At 42.3% G+C, this 4,405-nt stretch overlaps 1 pseudogene; it reads left to right on the top strand.

Annotated features, from left to right (window-relative positions):
• The first annotated feature begins 547 nt into the window (after positions 1-547).
• On the top strand, positions 548-4,138 carry LOC122562426 (annotated as a pseudogene).
• The last annotated feature ends 267 nt before the right edge of the window (positions 4,139-4,405 follow it).

Below are 4,405 nucleotides of genomic sequence, written 5' to 3'. Positions count from 1 at the left end.
GGTCTGACAACACGTGTGGAGAAGAATAACAGAGATATCATTTCACATTCTTTGGAACTGAAGAAGTCTCTGGACTAGAAACGTTAAATCTGTTTCTGACATCTTTTATTGTTGCTTGTTTCGAGGATTCAAATCCAATTTAGCAAGATAGACTGCACAGAGCACACGTTGGGAGAGTGGTAAGGCTTTTGGCAAGTTGATTTTAGCTTCTATAGAAAGGTCACGAAATGAAATGTGGATCCATTTCCTCGCTCCACGATATTTCCTGCACTGATATAGACATTTTCTGTTTAGTCTTGGAATTTCCGCAACCGCTGCATTTTGCTTTTCTATAACCTTTCTTGTATTTGCTGTTCGCTGAAGGGATTTTGAGAATGTCTTTGGGTTTCAGAGGCTGATTGGGTGAGATGAAAATATTAATTTGCATAACAGCAAAGGGCAACACCTTCTTGGTGTCCGATCTTATTAAAAGAGTGAACATTTCAGGTACTGAATACATCTGGTTAAACAGCTCTCAGTGCATCTCAGCCTGGTTAAACCTTTCACCATGTCTGACTGGGCACGTCTTACTGTTGTTTTCTGTTTCTGCCTTGCAGGTGGGTGTTCTCACATTTAGATTTACTGTGAAATCCATTTTGTGGAGATTGTTCGAGGTGATCTTTCCAATGCGTATATATTCAATAGTTTCAATAATTGATCAAAATACACAGCAGTAAGGTTCCTGATGCTTGTTTTTTTGCTCCAGTTTCGAGCGCAGAGATTGCGATAAACCAACCGCTTTCAAAATCGACTTCCCCCGGAGGGACCGTCCAGATTAGTTGCACTCCGTCTGGTGCCTCCTTAGGAAGCGCCACCATTCATTGGTATCAACAGAAATCTGGAAATGCTCCTGGGTATCTGCTTAAACACTGGGCCGGCAGCAGCACGAACAGAGCCTCAGGTGTTCCAGACCGGTTTTCGGGTTCTGTCTCCGGCAACACAGGAACGTTAAGAATCAGTAACGTTGAATCGGAGGACGCCGCGGACTATTACTGTGCCTTATGGAAGAACAACATCTACTTCTTCGGCACAGGCACCAAGCTGAGTGTGGGCAGTGAGTAAAACCCCTTTTCCTGTAGAGTTCAAAACTTGATTCCGTTTTAGAGCAAAATACTATGATGATCTACATTTTACTTTGCAACACTTGTAACATTTTGTTCACAATACAATATAAATTGTTTCCAAACTATCTAGAGCTGCCTATTAACTGTTTAAGAACTGCGTCCTGTACCTTTATAAGGCTTTATGCTTAGGGTTTGTCCTGTATTGAGCGGCTTTACAGCGGCCAGAAGAACAATTGGCGCCATAGTCTCTGTGTCAGTGGACGGGAAAATATTTAAGAAACCAAAAAAGCAGAAATTGCTGGAGAAACTCCCAGCAGGTCCAGTAGCCTGTGTGGAGAGAAAGCAGAGTTGACGCTTTCAGACCGCTGACTCTTCATCAGAACTGGACTGCAAACGTTAACTTTGCTTTCTCTCCACAGATGATGCCAGACCTGCTAGGTTTCCCCAGGAATTTGTGTTTTTGTTTCAGATCTCCAGAATCCTTTGTTATTTTTAGTGAAAAATTTAGAACACTTTATTTCTGTTCCGCCATTCTCGTCGGGAAACACGAGGAGTGGATCCTCGAGCTGTGATGAAGCCGAGTTGAATATTTTTGTATCCGGGCAATTTAGTAGTTTACTAAAAGCTGCAGTAACGATTTTCATAAGTAAATGATGCTGTCCAGCGCCAACTGATTGACGAAGCGAGAAAGGTCAACCCATATAAACTCCCACTTCAGAACACAAGGGGCAATGGAAAGTCAAAAATGGTAACTTTAGCTTAAAATAAAACAAAGAGCTGCGGATTATGGAATTCTGAATCAAAAACGGAAATTGCTGGAGAAAGTCAGCAGGTCGGCAGCATCTGTAGAGATAGCGGTTGGGAACAGGTAACTTTAGCCGTCAGCGTTCTTAGCTCCCTTAACTTGCTTAGCGACGACTACTGTTGTAGTGAATCTAGCGGCTTTGAGTTATAACGGAAGTTCAGTTCGAAAGTGTGGAATGCAGATAGGAGTCGAGAGTGTGGTTCTGGCTCCAAATGTCGATTCTCCTGCTCCTCCGATGCTGCCTGACCGGCTGTGCTTTTGCAGCACCACACCCTCGACGTTTGTTGCGTGTTGGCGAATTGGCGGACTAAATGGAAAACGGTAAATTCTCAAAGCGGTCCACCAATAAGGCAAGACTACTTCTCTGAAGAAGCCTATGCGAATTGCAATGGAATTCGCTGGCCTTAATTGCAGTCAACAATCAGGTGCACGATCACATCGTTTTATTGTACTTGGATTATTGACATCGTCAGATGGTCCAGTGCAATTAGAATGTGTACTACAAATAGAGATTCCCTGTTATCTCGCCTGTTGGAGTCTGATCTCAGCTGCTGGTGATTTCGGTATCAGTGAGCAGAGAAGGCCGATTCCGAATCAAAATCTATGCAGCATTAGGGAAATTGGGAATATTTAATAGATTGAAATAATAGACATGGCTTCTCACAATATCTCTGCAAAGTAATCCTTGCTCGAGGAGATCCAGGTATATAAACCTCATATTCAAGCAACAAGAGTGCGCATTGGTGAGACTTCGATCTTGGTGACAGAGTAAAACAACTGCTAATGGGCGGGCAGCCTGTTTACACTTTTCTGTTGATACTTCTGCTGACGTTATTACTTCTTATGCGCCCCATTCTTTCACAGCACGTGTACGCTGTGGAGGGGGTAGAGCTGGTGTAAAAGGGAGGGTTTACCTAGAGTTAAAAACAGCTACAGTGAATTAACGGCGATATAGTTCCAGTACAGGGTGGGGTATGCTTTGGAAGAGAACTTGCAGGTGGCGGTATCCCCATGCGCCTGCTTTCTTTATCCTCCCAGTTAGCAGAGATTTCGGATTTGGAAGGTATATTTGTCAGAGCCTTAGTGAGTTGCTGCAATGCATCGTGGACATGTTTAATCTGCTGGATGGCGTGCCAGGCAAATGGGCTGCTTTGTCTGGGATAATAACGAGTTTGGAGAATTCGGTAGAAAGTGCATTTCAATGACCGATCAGTCTTGGGGAATCAGGAAGTGCGTTATTCTACCACTGTCCTGCTCTTGTAGCCATTTTAAGTACATGGCTGGAATAGTTCTGTTTCCCGGCAATGATAACCATCAAATATCGATAGCGGAGTTATAATGTGATGGAAATGTCATTGACTATCAAGAAGAGATGGGAGTTGAGTATTAGTCAACTGCTTTACATTAGCAAAAGTTGATCGAACCACTTGTAATAAAACTGATTACAATTTCTTCACGTAAGCAAATCAAAACAACTTTAACATACGTTCTTTTTTCATATTATCAATACTATTTCTAATCGTAGAGGGCACGTTGGTATCTTGTTGTAGAGCCATGGCAGGTGTATAAAGTGTCATCAGCAGCTCTGCCAAGATGCTCCTTTTGTTCTTCAAGGGATGCCGTTACAAAATGAAACAGACGTATATTCTATGTAAACTTAGTCAGACCTATTGCAATACTCCAGCCTCCCATTAAAAATCAATATGATTTCGTCAGACTGAAACAAACCGATCTCTCATGTTCAGTCCTTCTTGGATTAAATAGCACATTAAAATGCACGCAAAACGAAGTGAACTATTCATTACATTCCGTGATTGACATAATTTAAATTGTATTGTCTTGGAAGAAATCTACTGCTTAAAAATGCAGTCCCTTAAGTCATTTAAACCCAATTTATTTTAAACAGGTCCGCGGGAACCATCCGTTTCCCTCCTTCCGCCTTCATCGGTTCAAATCACAGAGAAGAACACGGCGACCCTGGTGTGTTTGGTGAGAGATTTTAACCCGGGCACTGTAGAGATTGAGTGGACGGTAGATGGCAGTGTCAAAGGGAACGGTGTAGAGACCAGTCAGGTTTAGCAGGAGACGAACAACACGTTCAGTGTGAGCAGCTATTCTGACTCTATCAGCCTCAGAGTGGAACTTACACGATCTTTACTCCTGTGGGGTTAAACATGAGACTCAGGCAACTCCGTTTCAGACAAGTATCTCGAGATCGAGCTGTATGTGATTTCGGAAACTGCACTTGTCTCAATTGAGAAAGCTTGTTTATTCCTGTTCATACCGCCCATGCAACAATACGGTAGAAATCATTTGCATTTCCGTCAATTTTTTAAAAAGCTCATCGCGCTGGAAACTTCCGTTTGTAAAAGTAACTAGTTTTTACAAACATGCTGCTTTAACTGAAATACCAATGATTATTAGCTTGCATCTATACATCTGAATGAAAGACAGGAACAATGTGATTGTGTCTTAAGTATTGAAGCATTATGAATCT

Source organism: Chiloscyllium plagiosum, chromosome 25 (assembly GCF_004010195.1).
Source record: "Chiloscyllium plagiosum isolate BGI_BamShark_2017 chromosome 25, ASM401019v2, whole genome shotgun sequence".
Taxonomy (NCBI): Eukaryota; Metazoa; Chordata; class Chondrichthyes; order Orectolobiformes; family Hemiscylliidae; genus Chiloscyllium; species Chiloscyllium plagiosum.
The sequence above is the reverse complement of the archived record's forward strand: the minus strand, read 5'-3'. Positions and strand labels throughout refer to the sequence as shown.